The 19,026-nt window shown below is 50.2% G+C and overlaps 1 protein-coding gene across 1 annotated transcript in view; it reads right to left on the bottom strand.

Moving 5' to 3' along the window:
- Positions 1-18,046, bottom strand: part of LOC128827837 (gap junction beta-5 protein-like) — a 54,238-nt gene extending 36,192 nt beyond the window's left edge. The window contains exon 1 of the mRNA XM_054011990.1: positions 17,981-18,046. The gene's annotated coding sequence lies outside the window, so the exon portion shown is untranslated. The remainder of the gene's footprint in view (positions 1-17,980) is intronic.
- Positions 18,047-19,026: the final 980 nt, after the last annotated feature.

The raw sequence follows: 19,026 nt of genomic DNA, 5'->3' as shown, positions 1-19,026 counted from the left end.
CAGCTGGGTGACCCCCTTGCAGCCCAGCAGCCCGGAGGGTCAGCATTCCAGTGCTGCTCATGGGAAGCCGATTCAAATCAACGAGGGCTTTTTACCTTACAGTTCCCCAGGGGGCAGCAGCAGCACGGCTCATTCCCGTGTCCCTAGGGATGGGCAACGTCTACACTGCAATAGAAGACCCGCGGCCCAGCTGCGGGCTGGCCCGGAGCAGCTGACTTGGGCTTGCAGGGCTTGGGCTACGGGGCTAAACATTGCTGTGTAAACACTGGGGTTTGGGCTGGAGCCCCGGCTCTGAAACCCCTCAAGGGGGGGTGGGTCTCACAGCCCAGGCGCCAGCCCAAACCTGAATGTCTACGCTGCAATTTTATATCCCTGCAGCTGGAGCCCTGCACGTCGGAGTTGGTTGACCCGGGCTCTGACACCTGGTGCAGTGGGTTTTTTATTGCAGTGTAGACATACCCATAAAGGCGTGAAGGAAGCTGTGATACACTATATAATGAGCTGAGGTTTCCCTTTAATCATCATCCATGGGTAGAGGGGGATAGAGTCTCATGTACAATGATTCCTCAGTACTCATGATTCCTTCCTCGGTGTGTCGTCCAATTATTTCTTAACGCTCCCCAACCAGTCCTTCCGACCACTGTGTTTTCTACCTCTGTCGCCACAAAGCCTTTATTCCCTTGATATGAACTATGCATGCATTCCACTACAGGAAACAGCATAATGTTATTTCTTTGTGTTTCCCCCCACTTATGTTCTCAGCTCAGAACCCACACGTCAGCAGGCCCGTCTCCAAAGAACTGCCCCATCCTGTATCTATTGTCGGTATTATAGTGGCGCCTAGAGGCCCCAACTGAGATCGGGTCGCCATAGTGTTAGGCGCTGTACAAACACAGTTAGAGACCATGCTGCCTTTACACCACCTGAGAATTCTCTGATGCTGTGGGAATTCTCACAGGCAGTGCAAAGGGTATGGAATTGGGATTAATACTGATTCAATGTCCATATCTGTCAAGCACCATTCACTCTGGAATTTAGATGCTGGAAGCTCCTATGAGCTTGAAGATGGCTTGACCATTCCTCACAAGTTAGAGGTGAAGTAAGTCACTAAATCCTTTCCTGCTGCAAAGGCAAAGACTAGCGCATTGCCCTCGGGGCAGAGGACGCATCAGAGTCTAGACTGATTCTACACTTGGGTCCTGACCTTACCAGCCTTCTGCCTGTACAATTCCCACTGAAGTCAAAAGGACCCCTGAGCTGAGCCAGAAGAACAAAGCTGTTGTCGCGCACAGAACAGCTGCTGCATTTGCCAACGCGCAGTCACCGACTGTTGCTTTGTAAAATGCTTCGATTGAGATACCCTAAGTATGAAAGGCACTGCGTAAAAGCCAGTCCCATTGTGTTCAATCTGGGTTTCCCTAGAGATGCAAGTTGATGTTTGCTTCTGCTAGTTAACGGGGACAATCAGATTTCTTTTCAGAAGCAACTACTCTCTCAGCTTTGGCTTGGTTTCTGGTAAAATCTACTGTGTATTGCTAGTAATAGTTAGTCAGAGCAGGCCTTTTAAGTGGCGTTCAAAGCAAAAAGCACCATTTGACCCTTTACCTCTCCTACTGTCCCCAGAAAAATTCAAACTTCCAACATATGAAGAGGAAGGTTTTTCCTTCCCAAACTACGTGTTATTTCTTAACTGTTATCAAAGGGAGGTGTTGGTGAGCTCCATGAGACTAAGGGAACTGGGAGAAGGTCCATCATTTCATAGAATCATAGAATATCAGGGTTGGAAGGGACCTCAGGAGGTCATCTAGTCCAACCCCCTGCTCAAAGCAGGACCAATCCCCAGACAGATTTTTGCCCCAGATCCCTAAATGGCCCCCTCAAGGATTGAACTCTCAACCCTGGGTTTAGCAGGCCAATGCTCAAACCCCTGAGCTATCCCTCCCCTCTTGATTTGATTAGTTTAAAACTGGATTGCACAAAGCCCTGGAGACTATGCTAAGGACCGAGGCTGAATCGTCAAAGGAGGGAAGAATTAAATGCCACACAAGAGATCTTCTCTATCTTTCATTCCTTTTAAAAACTATTTTCAAATTATGTTAATGGATTCAAGAATATAGATAAGATGCTGGAAGTGGGAAATAATCACACTCAAATCCTAGTTACAAAAAGGGAGGCAGAGTGGTCTAGTGGCTAGCTCACTCAACTGGGCCTGAAGAGACCTGGCTTCTATTCCTGGCTCGGCCACTGGCCTGTTTGGTGACCTTGGGCAAGTCACTTTCCCCCTGCTTTATGCCTCAGTTTCCCCCTCTGTGAAATGGAGACAACAATGCCTGACCTCCTTTGTACAATGCTTTAAGATGGAGTGATGAAAAGTGCTGCGTATTATTACGAGGGATACAGACATGAATTTGAGCAGTTAAAGTGCATTTTATGAGCTTTGTTACGTCTAAATCCATGAATACTAGGGGCCCTGATTCAGTAAAGCATGTGCTTAACATTAAACATTGGCTTATGTCCATCTCATTCAACAAAGCACTTAAACGTGCTGGACGTTAAGCGTGTACCTAAGTGTTTTGCTGAATTGGGCCCAGAGTTTCTAATGGAAAAGCTGACAGCCCTATAGCTACATTGTAGTTGCTAGATGCCCTTATAAAATATGCTGAGATACCATAATTATTATTATTTAAAAATTTGGGGACACACACCATTTTTTAGCATTTACCAACAACTATTGCCATTAATTATTATTTATTTGTACTGTGATGTCGCTCAGGGGCTTCAGTCTGGATCGGGATCCCATTGCGCCAGGCACTGTACAAACACAGAGGAAAACCCTGTCTTCACAAATCTTTTTGGGGGCATCTCCCATTACTGCACTATCACTAGGTGCATATGAAGGATCTGAAATCCTCCATGCTCTCAATGGTACATTCCACTCCCCCCCTCCCCCCGCACAACCTCACTCCCATCTCAATGGGTTTGTTTAATTCTCCCCTGCCCCGAATGCTTTGCTAATGGAATTTCACCGCTTATTCCTTAACAAAATAGAGAACAGCAGCTTCTTTTTAAGGAGCAAATTGGAGCTTTCATAAAGCAAATGAGTTTGCTAGCAAAGGTTTCAGAGTGCACTGCATTAAAGCCACTTCGTCTAGGAACATGGGCAGCGGTGTTCATGCTTTAAACGAGTGCCCACTGAGAACGAACGGAAAGGATAGCTATTAAAGGCCACTGAATTCCTGCCTGACAGGTTCCCAGAGATATGTTGTACAGACATGCACCCCCCCCCCATGTGCTCACACTTGCTCAAAAACACTGCCATCTGCACATGTGCACACCCCCGCTCACGGCCTCTTGTAACACGCTGCTCAGTGGGTGTTGTTGTGTGTCTGTCCCACAGACTGTGACTCTGCCTCAACTGTCAGCTGGGGGGGTTCATCCTTCAGCATGAACTCCAGAAGGCCCCTGGTTCGATCCCAGACGACGGCTGCTCCCCTCTCTCACAAGCATGCTCACCTTGCCCACACAGTACCTGCATGGCTCCCACAGTAGTGAGTATTTCACACTCTAATATGCTTATCCTCTCAGCGCCACCCAGGAGACAGGGCAGCGCTATTATCCCCATTGTACAGACAGGGAACTGAGGCACAGAGTGTAAAAGATTTGCACTCAGGAAGGCTGTGGCAGAGCGGAGTGGTATCCTGAGTTCCAGTCTCGCACTCTAGCCAGTGGTCCATCCTCCCGCACCTGCATGTGCTCACAAATATCCTTGTATTTCATCACTCAGCTCCCCCTGGCCTGTGCTGACAGCCCACACAAGCACCCTATCAGGGATCTCTGCTACCTCCCCTCAACACCTGAGGCCACTAGAGGTTGCTCGCCTCACTGCTTACCAGACCTGTTCTGTAGCTTATCACCGCCCATGTTTACTGCCTAGATCATGTCCTAATCAATCCTTGCTTTTACTGTTCCAATCCCGCAGTCATGGAGAGGATTGAATTAATGGCTTCAGACACAAAGAAACACTGCTAGTGGATTAACTCTCGGAGAGTTTGCTTTGTTCCAGCGATCTTGCTTAGCGCAGCCCACGGGCTGTACAAAGCCAGGCAGGAAGACAGCAGGGTAGCAAGAGGGAGAGCAAGGGGGCCTCTCCACCAGGTGCTGCAGGAAGTGAATCAATAGGGGGCGCTCTCTCCCCTGTTCAGCTTTGCAGAATGAGCGCCCTGGTGCCTGTTAGCCATAATATATCTGTTGGGCGTAGGACATACCATATTAATGTTGTATTATACCCAGCCTGGGGGCAGGTGTGTTCACCAAATTAAACTGTGTCTTCTCCACAGTTCTGTTCACTTTGCTCAAAAGGGTGCAGAGCTAAACACAGCTTTTGGCATTAGCAAATATAAAACCTGTCAAAGGCAAAATACATTCGTTCTATGTCCTAGTACAGGTTGGGAGGTACCTTCACAGGCAACTGGCTTGGAATGTGGTATCCAAAACAAAGCTAAGGAAAGATACACCACGGTACCAGCAAAACAAGGTAAAAAAGCTGATGGTGAATTTTAGTCTTGGGGGACGTATACCATGCTTTCTAAGTTGTAATCAGGTTGGGTACAAAGAGAGGTAGTTTTGGGAGCGTCTTTTTGAAGCACACCTCTTGTGTACGGTAACATGCTGCAATATAAGATTTGATTCCCAAAAGGAGGGGAATGCACGTCACCTTTACATACTGTGCTGCTTTGTCTTTACACAATACATTGGCCAAGCTTGGTTATTTGGTCTCTTGAACATTTTAAATATTGAACCACAAGTGCAGTCAATCGATCGGCTTTACATTGTAATGAAGATGGCGGGGCAGCCTGGGCAGCACAAGGTTTGCTTTAAAACAGAGACGCTCGCCCTGTAGCTCGAGAGCATGGGGCACCACGTGGGACTGTGGTGGGGTCTGCGTTTCTTCCTCTGCCTGCCCTTGCATGGTGCACCGGTCCCCAAAGCACTCCCCTGTGCTTCCTGGCACAGTCCAGGAAATTCTGAGCAGCAGTGATCAGGGTCAGTTCTCCCCATAAGCCAGGGACGGAAGCAGGTGGCATCAAGGAGAACCCACCCACCCTCCCAGCAGTCAGGATGGATAAGGAGATGGGCACTGGGATAGCAAGCAACCAGGATGGGGTGGATGGATGGATAGATAGAATTATGGAGAGCTATAAAAATCTCCCTAGCCCAGTATCCTGCCGATATGTTGCCATGTCTGAGTTGCTATATTGCAGGGGTCCCCAATGCGTCTAAGTGTACCCACGACTGGCCGGCGGACGAGCATCCGCCGAAATGCCGCCGACGAGCAGCGTCATCCAGAAGTGTCGTCGATTTTCAGCAGCGACGCCTCTGGATGACGCTGCTCGTCGGCGGCATTTCGGCAGATGCTCGTCCGCCGCCACGGTCCTCCGTGGCTCGTCATCTGGCACCCGCCAGACGAAAAAGGTTAGGGGACACTGCTATATTGCATCAATCAAGAGGTGACAATGTGCAACACCAGGACATCCTCCCACAGTGATTTTTGTGGCACGGTTCTCCTCCGTTCAGTGGCCCACATCCCCTCCCTCTCTGCTAGGCTCCTCCCCACAGCTCCCTCGGCTTCCAAAATGCAGTTAACAATAAAATATAGGGAGAGACTGGCTGAGACCCAGCCCACTGGAACGCCCTTCACTAGGCTGAGTGCCATCGATTGCTCTCGAATCCAGCGCCATCCAGAGATGGGCAAACACCGCTCACTGCCAGCAGGCGCCAGGAAGCAGCCAGCCAGCAGGAGTCTCCAACCTTTTGACGAGCCCAGGATGTCTGGTTCTCTGAGCTAAGAGCCCACAACCAACTCAGTGCCTTTCTAACTGGGCATCAAGTAGGTTCCTAGTCAAAATGCGGCTGTGGCCGTCCCGCAAAGGCAGATTGCAACAGAGGTGCTCGGTGGTACAGTCGTCCTGGCCTGGAACGCACCTTCCCTGGATTGTTTACTTAGCAGGCGCCGGCCAGGGACACGTTCTGCAACCCAATGTCTGAACGGAGCCAGAGGCAGCGTTTGTAGCAGGAGACTCCAAATAGCTCTGTTCTGTGACAATAATGCAGCCTTCCAATAGAGCCTAGTGCAGCGGGCGGGGTAGACGGATGGCCTGTCAAACCCACACGGCCAGGAGGGAACGCGGCAGGCCAGCGGCCCCCTTTGGCCTGTAAATATTGCTGTTGTTTTGAATTCACATGACCCCCGCTCGCTGGGCCAATGGAAACAAACAAGGCTGCTGCCCCCACAACGCCTTGCAGCCTGGTTTGAGCTCAGAGAGTGCTGCTGCAAAGCCCCGGGGGCTCTGCCATCCCAGGGCAGCCCCTGGCTGAGTGCTGGACGCTAATGAAACAAACCAGGTACCTCAGTACCCAGCTTCTGGGTCTAATAACTGCACATGGCTGGGGATTATGCGAGCACTGGCTGTGCACATGCATACTGTATCAGCTAAAGGGAATGCATCACTTCCTCCTGTCTCCTCACCTCCAACCTTCCTTCCCATTTCACCCAGTAATGCCATTAGAGAGAAGCCTTCCTATGGGTTATCAGTGTCTCCTGACAGCTGTGATTTAGGATCTGTCCATTCGTCTGTCCAGCCATTCCTCAGCATCGATCCATCTCTCTCATACATACTAGCAGTGGTTCTCTACCTTTCCAGACGACTGTACCCCTTTTCAGGAGTCTGATTTGTCTTGCCTCCCCCCAAGTTTCACCTCACTTCAAAACTACTTGCTTACAAAATAGGACATAAAAATACAAAAGTGTCACAGCGCAGTATGACTGAACAATTGCTGAGTTTCTAATTTTTTCCATATAATTATAAAATAAATCAATTGAAAGATAAATAATGTGCTTACATTTCAGTATATGGAGCAACATAAACAAGTCATTGTCTGTAGGAAATTTTAGTTTGTACTGACTCCACTAGTGCTTTTTATGTAGCTTGTTGTAAAACTAGGCAAATATCTAGATGAGTTGATGTACCCCCTGGAAGACCTCTGCGTAGGGTGACCATCTGTCCTGTTTTTAAAGGGACAGTCCCGTTTTTGGGGACTTTTTCTTATATAGGCGCCTATTACCCTCCACCCCCTGTCCCGTTTTTTCACAGCTGCAATCTGGTAACCCTACTTCTGCATACCCCCAGTGGTACCCGTGCCCCCAATTGAGAACCACTGCTCTATATCTTTCCATCTCGCTCTATCAGGATCAGCCTACCAAGATCTATTTGTCTATCCATCTGTCTACATAGCACTCTCACCGTTTGGGCATTTATACTGCACCCATTATTAATTGTTTGCCTTGTTGTAGCATCCAAAGGCCCCAGTGATGATTAGGGCCCATTGTGCTGGGAGCTGTACAAATGCACAGGAAGACACTGTCCCTGTCACAAAAAGCTTACACCAAAAAACAACAACAATCCCACACAATCCAAAACTGAGGGGTGCAGGCTGCAGGGTATCCAAGCAAAGGGACCAGAGTGAGGAGTGACACGTCCTGGTTTGCTCTCGCATTCCCACTTGATTAATGGACATATTCTAGTGATTTCACGCCTGCCTTCCTGTCTGCCTTGCCTACTGTTCTGAGGTACATACAGTGATGCCTTTTCCTTCTGTTCAATGGAACATGATCCCGAACAGAACTCAACTGTTATTTTAGCTGCACCATTTTGCCCAGTCCCTGGTGATGGGGAAAGAAAGATGTCAACAGACATGTTTCCATTTGTGCTCTCTCTCTGTGCTTCTCTGCAGCAGGACTGTCTGGGCTGAACCGAGCGTGCGAGGAGATGTGGGGGAAGCATCCTTGTTTGTCTCATTTGGCCCACCAAAGGGGGGCATTTATATTCAAACTAACTGCAAGGTTTACAAGCGAAAGGGGGCTGCTGGCCTCCGGCGTTCCCTCCCGGCCGTGTAGGGATTGATAGGCGCATCCATTTGTGCTCCTGTCTCTATACCTAGACTGCATTCACCACGGTGCTATCGGAGGGCAGGAGCGTTCCCTCTGGAGCAGACACCGCTGGAGGGGCAGGACTCATGGAATCTATTCCCAGCTCTGTCAGGGACCCCACTTCCCCCACCTCGCTGGATACTATTAACTACCAGTGAAATCACGTACGAAGGATTAAAGGGAGCCAGGGCCGGCTCCAGGCACCAGCCAACCAAGCACGTGCTTGGGGCGGCACCTTATAAGGGGCGGCCAATGTGGGGGTGGCGGGGGGCGCTCGCGGGGTTTTTTTTTGTTCAGCGGGGCGGCGCTCGAGGTTTTTTTTTGTGTGTTTCGGTGGCGCGGCGCTGGGGGGGGGAGCGGGGGCTTCAGCGGTGTGGCGCTGGGGAGGGCAGGGGTTTGGGCGGCCCGTCCCGGCGCTGGGGAGCGGCAGGGGTTTGGCTGGCGCGGCACTGGGGGGTCAGGGGTTTGGCCGGCCTGGTGCGGTGCACCGGGGGTTTGGGCAGCCTGGCCCGACCCAGCGTGGCACTCCGCTCGGGGGGGGGGGGCGGGGGGAAGGTGGCCAGCCCGGCGAGGTGCTCAGGTTTGTGGGGGTGGGAGTTTGGGCGGCCCGGCGAGGCGCTCGGGGGAGTTTGGCGGCCTGGCGCTCCGGGGGTTTTGGGTGACCCGGCACTCGGGGGGGTGGGCGGGGGTTTGGGCGGCCCGGTGCAGCACTCGGGGGGGGGTGTGTGTGTTACGGTGGGGCGGCGCTCTTCTTTTTTGCCTGGGGCGACAAAAAAGTTAGAGTCGGCCCTGAAGGGAGCTACCCATATCCCCGAGGGAGAGGGGGAAATCGGACCGTGGGTTTGCTACGAGGCTCAATCCATTAGGACGTGTAAAGTGCTTTGAGATCCTCAGATGAAAGCACCTAGCGAAGGTCAGGGGATTTATTGTGACTACTCCATTCTCCAGCTCAGACTCTCATCCGGGACTTTGTTTTGTGCTTGCGTTTAGGATCCCACCCCTTGTGTTCCACTCATGTCCCCTCCTACTCCGTCTCCCACTTTCCCTGATGCCCACCATGCCCCAGAACAGCACTTGAAGGGCAGCGGGCCCTGGCGAGCTAAGTCAGCGCCCCTCCAAACGGCCCTTGCCCAGTGGGCCCAATGAGCTGTGCTTTGCCATTTCACCATACAGTGCTCGCCTGCCACCGCGCTGCAGCTGTCTTGTTAGTTACTTCCCTGTTGGCATCAATTCCTGTGGCTTTCCTCTCCTCTCCTGCAGAGGCGAGCCCCTCCATGACCCCATTGCCTCTAACGAGGTGTTAGAGAGAAGGATCTGTGGCTGGTTCAGTGAGGTGACCTCTGTTTGTGCAGCGCGTGCACTTGAACTAATAACTTCTCCGATCCATGCTTGTGGGGGCCAGGCCCAAGCGCGTCTGCAGAGGCTGGGAGCAGCGCGGTTTTCTTCTCTTTTGACTGTTTCCTGTTGCCTGTCATCCCTCCTCCGCACTTAGCTAATCAAAGGGACAGCGTCTCCCCTCCTGCACGTTTCCAGATCAACTCCCGAGTCCCCGCTGAGCTGACTTTTGCGTTTTGTCTCCTAAATTATGTATCACACAGAAAGCCAAACAGCTGCAATATTGCCGTTCTCTTCACTCCAAGCCTGCCCCATTCCCCTAGAACACCTCTTCCCTCTGTAGTGTCAGCAGGCGGATGTCACAACATCATTTTCAGCCCATCAAATGCCTTCAGATCCTTAACTTCGTAAGCCACCTCAAAGCGTCGTTACACTCCGGAAAAGAAACGCTGCAATGTTTGTATTTATTTCCCTTCCACGCATTCCAGGTGAGATCATTGGAGATCAGACCAATGTTTTCAAACACGGCCTCCTGAGCGACTCAAACTTCAGATACCCAAATGCGATACTAAGGCAGCCGTCTCCCAAGCTGAGCCCACCCGTCAGCAAAACAGTACCACGGACAACCTCTCGCTCCCTGCAACTGCACCAAGTGTAGTTAAAACCCTATGTGTCTTCATTTGTACAGTACTTCTTCCATGCCTGCCTCCATCTCCCAACCAGTTCCCCGTGCCGTGCCAGGGGTGTGGCCCACATTTGGGGAATACTGGTATAAAATCTTCATAATCTGATCCTCTCTCTTCTTTCTTAAATATTTCACTCTCAAAGTATGTAACTATCATAGAAGTGCAGGGCTGGAAGGAACCTTAAGAGGTCACGTAGACCAGCCCCCTGCGCTGAGGCAGGACCAAGTAAACCTAGACCAGCCCTGACAGAGATTTGTCTAACCTGTTCTTAAAAACTTCCGAGGACGGGGAGTCCACAACCTCCCTAGGTAACTTGTTCCAGTGCTTAACTATCCTTAGAGTTAGACAGTTTTTCCTAATATCTAGCCAAAATCTTCCTTGCTGCAAACTGACCTATTACTTCTTGTCCTGCTCCCGGTGGGCAGGGTGAAACTTCTGCTCTGGTAGAATCTTTCACATAGTTAAAGATTTATCATGTTTCCCCTCCACCTTTTCGTCTCAAGTCTAAACAGGGACAATTTTTTCAACCTTTCCTGGTAGGACGGGTTTTCTAAACCTCTTATCTTTTTTGTTACTCTCCTCTGGACACTCCCATCTGTCCACACACCTCTTGAAGGTTGGTGCAGCATTGGCATTGGAGTTAGCACATGTTGATATGAAGAGGGCATTTCACATCTCTCCAGCAGTGATGCAGTCCTGATATTTTAAGGGCAGGTACTCCGCCTCTGCCAGCATGGCCCTCCCCCCACCGGTGTGGCCCCTGCACACATTTTCCGTGCAAGGTCACACTCTTTGGATGCTGTTTTGCTCTATAAAATGGTGTCCTTCGTGCACTCACCTGGGGGATGCCGTTTTGTTTCTGTATAAAATAGTAACCTCTGTGCGGCGTGACCTCACACGTACAATGCGTGCAAGGTCACGCAGTGCAAAGAATGCCATTTTGTCATCGGCCACGCAGCAGAAGTGCCGGGAGGCTGTTCTGGTGCGATCCGGCCCCACTACAGCAGAGTGATTCGGGTCCACAGCAAACGCAGGAGGACATCGCTGCGTGAGTTACACATCAGGTCACGCTCAGAAGGTTTTCTTCACAACTGTAAGAGCCAGAGCTTTACTTTTTAAAAAAAGAAATGAATGCCGAGAGTCTGGAGAAGGATTCAGGGCTCTCTCCAAGCCTCGTCTGTGCCTCTCGGACGAGGCTCCCTACGTTTTTGGAAACGCTGCCTCAAGGTGTCTCAAGCTTAGCACCCCAAATCAGGAGCAGCTTTTGACCGTTGGCGTCCTGCTCGAGTCAGGAGATGATTAGTTTCTCCTGCTTGCCAGCCGCATTGCAAACTCTGCCTGGGAGCTGTCTGGCTCCTCGCTGCCTCCAAAATCAACCTGACTAATAAAAGTCTGTAATCAAGACATAGCCGACAATGATGTGACTAGCATGAATCTGGCTGCAGGTTACACAGCTGCTAGCTGGACTTCACAAGTCACAGCTCTATGGTGGCCTTAAAGGGCCACCCCACGAAAAGGCTTATGTTATAGCCATTTTAAAAAAAATCATGTTTAAATGTAATGAACCAGTTGTTTGCAAAACTTTACCCCCACCCCAATTCCCCATAGGGTCACAACCCCCAGTTTAGGGAATCCTTGAAAAAGCAAGAATGGAAAATTTGCCCCACAGATTTTCCTCTGACCCTGTTCTGAGGGCAGCATATCCAAGCATAGGAGAGACCACCTTGTGGGAATAAAGTCTGCATCTTCCCTGGGAGTTTTAAAGGGACATTTCATTCATCTGTCTGTGTCTTTAGATTGTAAACTCTTCAGAGCAGGTATTGTCTCTTCTTGAGGCTTGAGCTGCGCCCTGCCCAATGGGGACCCAAGCCTGACAGGGGTCTCAGGGAACTTCCATAGCACTGTGACCCCTTCTGACCCCAGTGTCCATCCTCGCCCCTCTGTGGAAGGCTGGCAGAATTCTGGGGTCTTGCAGATTGGCTTGCTAGTGGAGAAATCAATGAAGCAGAGTCTGGGTGTATTTTATGTGTGACTTGCTTTATCTCCACACATACACATGTCCTGGAACAGGGGCGGTCACAAACTGCACACAGGCAATCGCCTCTTTCACAAAGATCAGCCCTCACGCCAAATCCTGGTTCCCCAGGAAGCTATTTTGTCCCAAGGATTGCCTTCAGATACAGAGGGCAAATCATGCTACCTACCACAGCTTCTGTCAAAGGACTATTGAGTAACAAAACTAACAAATATCTCTTCAAAAGACTAAAGCTTGCTCACATGCTAAGTAAGACAAAGTATAAGAGTGCCAGCTGATGAGACCTGCCATAACACTACAGATTTATTACTATTTCTACAAAGTTTTTTTTTTTTTTGCTTCTTTCTAAATAACCTGACACTGTCCCTTTAAACAACAAAATAGTCAAGGGCTGCAAACAGGGTTTGAGTCCAACTATATTAGATGCCCCCTGGGCTGGAAGGAGGGTAAGTTAAGTTCTCGGCAGAACTAAAATCTTGGCATTTTAAGGAGGAGGGAGGTCGATAGTGCAGCTTCTTGTAAACCTAACAGTTATTTTTATCAAGAATGAAAGGGAGAGGAAACATTGTTTGCATGGTGAGGCACAGAGGTGGCATTAGCAGAGGGGGACAGATCATTTTTACTTCCCACAATCCAACTGATCCTCTTGTTTTGCCCCCACCCCCACTATCGCGCCTGTGTTGCCTTTATGCTGCAGGTTGTTTCACCGGGTGAATTTTGTCAGTTGCCCATTCACAGCCTAACTCCTGCTAGCGAGCGCCTCTTTGGGACACGGAGCATCTCTTTTGTTCTGCATTTATAGCGCACCTAGCTCGAAGCTGTCGTGGTCCACGACGGGGGCTCTGAGGCACTCCCACAATGCACATCATCAATAAATAACAAATCATAAAACCTCAATTAATTAATAATCAGCACCACTGGCAAGTCACTTCTATGGCAAGCTTCATTTTGAGGCTCTCAGAGCTCTCTAAACCCACTAATTATGTAAGCCTTGCACCCCTCCTGGGAATATTTCTTATGCCCATTTTGCAGAGGGGTAAACTGAGGCACAGAGTAGGGAAATGATTCAGCCATGGTCAAGGAATGAGGCTGTGGCCCTGATTCAGGAAGCTACTTAAGCCCATGTCTAACTTTAAGCGGTGAGCAGTCCCACTGACGCTCCTGGGCGACTTGTGCGCTCAGAGTTAGACAGGTGATTGTGTACCTTGCCACACTGGGGCCAAGGTGTGGCATGTTAAGCTTTAAAACTATTAGGTTTTGTTTTCTTTGTACTTCACCTTTAAGGACTCAGCAGAAGGGCTGGCATTTTGTGCTCTTTTTGGTACAAGAAGGGTCACCCTGACTGAAAGCATCTGTCTGCAGCATGGGTAGATGGAAAAAACAGAGCATCAGAAGCACTGCATCTTAGGGAAGATCTACACTGTGCTAAAAGACCCGTGGCATGGCCACGGCTGGCCCGGGTCAGCTGATGCAGGCTTGTGGGCTGTGGGCACAGGTGCCAACTTTGTCCTTTCCCGGGGCGTGCTCGACCCCCGCTCTGCCCCAGGCCCTGCTCCCACTCCATAGTCTCCATCCCCTCCCCACCTCTTCCCGCTCCCACCCCACCTGTTCCCGCCCCTCCCACTAGCGTCCTCCCTTCCAGCACCTCTTGCACGCCTCTAAACAGCTGACCCACAGCAGGCAGAAGGCGCTGGGGAGGGGGAGGTGCTGATCGGCAGGGCCGCTGGCAGGTGGGAGAGTTGGGGGAAGGGGAGGAACTGATGGGGGGCTGCCAGTGGGTGCTGAGCACCCACCATTTTTTCCCTATGGAGGCTCCAGCCTATGGCTGTAGGGCTATAAAACTGCAGTGTAGATGTGGGGGCTTGGGCGGGAGCCCAGGGTCTGAGACCCCGCGAGGAGGGAGGGTCTCCAGCCCAAGCCCAAATGTCTACGCTGCCATTTTTAGCCTCTCAGATTGAGCCCCGAGAGTCTGAGTCAGTTGCCCCAGGCTCTGGGTTATTTATTGTCATGTAGACAGACCCGTAGTTCCCTGCTCTGAACACTATCCACTGATCGCTCGATCTATTGCGGTATTAATTCTCCCTCGTCAAGGATTTCCCATTCAGTTTGTGAAAAGCAAACCCAGGAAACAAAGGCCATTCAAATGTCAAACATGCAAACTGGAGATGGATTGTTAGAAGAATTAACACAACCGTGGATAACAATAACCTTGTAAAACAAGATACAATGGGTATCGGCAGAGGGCTCTTTATAACCTAACTGGGCATCTACAGTTCCCTGTTCTCCTCCTAATTCCTTTATCAGCTTTCTTCAGAAGCTCTGTGTTGTCCCTCTGCCAATCCTGTCCTGTCCTGCTGTTTTCTTCAACTTGACACCATGTATCCCCAGCCAGGAGTGAAAGTTTCCCGAAGTATCTTATTGCACAGGCTCCTACAATCTCCCCCCTCCCCAAAAAGACTTTAATCTTCCCCCACACAAAGGAAACAGGATGATTGTTGATCTTATAGTGCCTAGAGACGGACATCAGGGCCTCTGTAACTGTGCCTTAGTGGGTCACAACTGAGGATGCCAAATTCAGGACAAACTGCTGAGAAATAGGACAGATACACGCCAAGACTGGTGGCTAATCCCCCATAGGATATAGCGAAGCAGCAACAAAGGTAAACTTCTGTTTCACCAAACCGGCTAACAAGAAGTCATAAAAACAGTTTCCTCAGGCATTCCAGTTCTTAGATCACCACCAAAACCACTGGATTTAAAGCAGGGCCGGCTCCAGGGCTTTTGCCGCCCGAAGCACACCCCCCCCCCGCAAAACAAAAAACAAACAAACAAGCCGCGATCGCGATCTGCGGCACTTCGGCAGGAGGTCCTTCGCTCCGAGCGGGAGTGAGGGACCCACTGCTGAATTGCGCCGAAGAGCTGAACGTGCCCACGCCCCTCTCTGGTGTAGCCGCCCCAAGCACCTGCTTGGTAAGCTGGTGCCTGGAGCCGGCCCTGATTTAATGGTGAGTGGTTCTTTACAACCAGTCTCATCAAATAAAAGGTTCTTCTGATCACAAGGACCAGCCACACACCCAGGTCAATATATAACTTAGATCTTACCCCAAAATCACACTGTTGGCAATCCTTTAGTGTCTAAAATCTAAAGGTTTATTCATAGAAAGATAGAAAGAAAGAAAGAAAGAGGTAGAGCTGAAATTGGATAAAGGAATCAGTTACATACAAAGTTTTTGGATCAGGCTTGTAGCAGTGATGAAATAAACTGCTGGCTTGATAAGTCTCTGGTTGCTTCCAGATCACTGGAAGGACCTCAGGCCCTTGGTTAGAATGCTCCCATTAGTATAGGCCAGAGGTTTGGGCAAGAAAGAGGCAAAATGGAGGTGTTTCCAGCGCCTTTTATAGCTTCTGCCATGTGACGGGAATCCCATTGTTCTTACTGTGGAAACTTACAGCAACAAGATGGAGTTTGGAGTCGCATGGGCAAGTCCCCTGTCCATGCATTTTGCCTAGTGACAGCAGGAAATTCCATTCAGTGTAGATAGGTGCCTCCCATGGTCCATTGTCAGTTAAATGTTCTTTCGATGGGCCGCTCAATTTGAATAGTCCCTCCAAGATGTGCTGCCTAGCTACCTTGTGGACGCTACCCCAGGAGCAAACATTTGAAATCCAAGTATAGAGCCAATACTTATAACTTACAGGGGAACGCTTGTTGACAGAACAAGGAGTAATGGTCTCAAGTTGCAGTGGGGGAGGTTTAGGTTGGATATTAGGAAAAACTTTTTCACTAGGAGGGTGGTGAAGCACGGGAATGGGTTCCCTAGGGAGGTGGTGGAATCTCCTTCCTTAGAGGTTTTTAAGGCCCGTCTTAACAAAGTCCTGGCTGGGATGATTTAGTTGGGGATTGGTCCTGCTTTGAGCAGGGGGTTGGACTAGATGACCTCCTGAGGTCCCTTCCAACCCTGATATTCTATGATTCTATGAACTTCAAATACAAAAATGATACATGCAAACAGATAGCATAATAATAACCAGCAAATCAAAACCTTTTCATAGACACCTCACTTGATAAGCTGTGTACCAGATTTGCTGCAAATATATAACAGCAGTTGCAACAATGATCTATATGGTCATATTTTAATCAGATAACGGCACAGCCCCATTGTACTAAGTGTCGTATGTAGCCATAGCAAGAAACAGTCCTTGGCCCAAAGAGTTTATAATCTCAATAGACAAGATGGACAAAGGGAAAACCAAGGCAGAGACTTGCCCAAGCTCACACTCCAGCTCTCCTGACTCCCATCCCATTCCCCATCCACTGGCCCACGTTGATTTTGAAGCATACATACATGTTGGAAAAACCCTAAATATAAGCTCGGTCCACGTTGCCTTGTCTTTGCTGCCTTCTTGATCATTTGACTCAAGCCCAAGGGGGGGCGGGGGGGGGAAGGCTAATGCCACCTAGCTGCTACCAGTAGATCTCACAAGGAGGTCATTAGTCTCTTACAGATAGGGAAACTGAGGCAGAGAGGTGACGTGACTTGCCCAAGGTCACCCAGCAGCAGAGCTGGCAATGCAACCCAGGTCTCCTGAGTTCTAGTCTAGTGCTCCGGCTACTCTGAAATACTGCCTCTATAACGTCCACTCCCCATGCCAGAGCTCACGGGGGAGCTGAACCTGGGACCTCCAGCACTGTATGTCTCTGCCACCAAGCCATCGCAAATTACACCCGCACAGGGAAGTGGCAGTTTAGATCATATCAGCTGAGAGGCATTAGCCAGAGGAGCGAAGCTCTGAAAGATTCCTGGGCTTGTTTTATTAAAATTCCACCCAAGAACTGGACAGAATTCTAGCCTCCTACACTAGCAACATACACCATTAAACCGCAAGCACACGGACAAATGGAAGGCAAGGTTAGCACCTCTGTGTCACTGAGCCTAAACCCTGACCTGCTCTTCCCGTTGTTCTATCAGTACCCAACACGCCCCCTTTGCTACTCCGGTCCTGGCCTTCCCTGCCCCCAGCTCTGCTGATGCGTGTGTGCGCCACCTTTTGCTGCTCGGCAGCACCTTTTGTTTTCTCACCACACAGCTCTGCTGATGTCTCACAATCATGACCCGCAGAGTCCCTCTGTTGTTCCATCCCAGCGCGCCCCACGTACAGCTTGGCTGATACATCTCATTCCTGACTTGCAGGCTCTGCTCTCCCTGTCCCGGGTTTCAGCTGAGCAGGGATGGTCCATTCTAGCAAATGGAACTGATACGTGCAATAGAAAGAGGTCCCCAAACCATCATGACAGAGGAGGCTCCTGCTCTGGGCAGGCCACAAATCAGATAAATGCCGTTCCACTGCCTGCATTGTACCCATTGCTCAATGCACTCCTGGAAATTGCTCCAATACTCTGGTGATGAGTGCGGCGTAAGAACCGGGACAGAACAGAATAAAGGCACAATGCCGGATAACTCAAGGGCACAGCGAAATGCTCCGGCCTCATGAGCCATGAACACCCCCCCGCCCATCCCTCCGTAGTAATTGAGTGGAAGCTAAGGCAGCATTCTGGATCGGGTGGTAAATGCTGGAAGCCTGCAAAGGTGACCAAGCCCTCTATCTGCAGCTGAGGCATCGTGATAAGTTGGTTCATTTCCTATCGCAGCCCCACAAAAGCCATTAGAGTCCCGCTGACACCAATGTAAATACCAGGCTGTCAACTAGCTATCAGCCCATCCGGAATCCCGGGCGCACAGAACATCTCATCAGCACCACCCCTCCTCTCTTCCTGCCTGGCTAGACACATGGATCCAGTTGTCCACATCTTCAGTTGATATTGGCTGAAGATGTGGACAACTGGATCCATGTCCAACCTGGGGAAAACTTGGACCAGGCCTAATTAATTGCTTAAATGGGAATTTTCTAAGACCATTAGTTTGTATCTGTGGCTACCTGGAAGAGGCAGGTCTCCATCATGAGGCATTGGTCTGCTCGTGCATAGCCATCAAGTAGGTGTGAAGTGGCCAAGAGCGCTGGCCACTAGGTCAGACTGTCATTGCCACCTGGTGGAACTGGGATGCAAACGGAGATCCCACCTGGTCATGAGAAGAGTAGAGATTCCATCCTGGAAATAAAGGTGCAGATTGTTAACAATAAAGACAATTCACCTTTGAAACAACTTAACCAAGGGCTGTGTGGAATTCTCCATCACTGGCCAATTTTAAGTAAGGATCGGACGTCTTTCTACAAGAGCCGCTCTAGTTCAAACAGGAATTAATTCAGGGAAGCCCTATGGCCTGTGTTATCCAGGAGGTCAGACGAGATGATCCCAACGGTCCCCTCCGGTCTTGGAATCTGTGACTCCCGAGGGTTAGAAGGAAGAGAAGGTCCCTGCCAGTGGGGTGAGGAATAGAGCTTCTGGGTTTATAAACAAGGTGCAAGGGGGTATGAAGACTGGGGTGTGCAATTCCCATTCCAGATGTGGCCCCGCTGTCCTCCCAAACCTGCAATGACTACCACCCCCCATTGTCAGAGCCTCCTATGTCTGCAAACACCTGAACCTCAGTGTGTGTGTGTGTGTGTGCGTGTGTGTTGCTTTAGCCATTCCCTTTGTCCCACACCCTGGTCTCACTCAGCTATGCGGAACAGTCACATCCAACATTGCTTCTTTCCCTAGGTTTCTGTGGGGCTAGAACAACATCTCAGTGCCTATTAATCTAGCAGCATTCATTAAGCACCGGTGTGTGGGGATGTGCGGTAAACACGATAGGACAAATGACAGTTAATGAACTGGATATTCATTCAATCCATCATCCACCAGCCCGGCTGAAAGGAACAGCCGATCTCGCCTTGTTTGGAGGAAGACGAGTTCATCATCCCCGCTGTTTCTGTTGCTGCTATAGGTTAAGATGCTAAGATCCCTCCCCACGCTGCACCCTCTGGGGTGTCATTTCTCCAGCAGGTGTGTGTAGGAGGTGCTGGGGGTTCGGGGGGGGGAG

The sequence above is a fragment of the Malaclemys terrapin genome, chromosome 22, assembly GCF_027887155.1.
Source record: "Malaclemys terrapin pileata isolate rMalTer1 chromosome 22, rMalTer1.hap1, whole genome shotgun sequence".
NCBI classification, from domain to species: Eukaryota; Metazoa; Chordata; order Testudines; family Emydidae; genus Malaclemys; species Malaclemys terrapin.
Note: the sequence above shows the minus strand (reverse complement) of the source record. Positions and strands in the feature narration are given on the sequence as shown.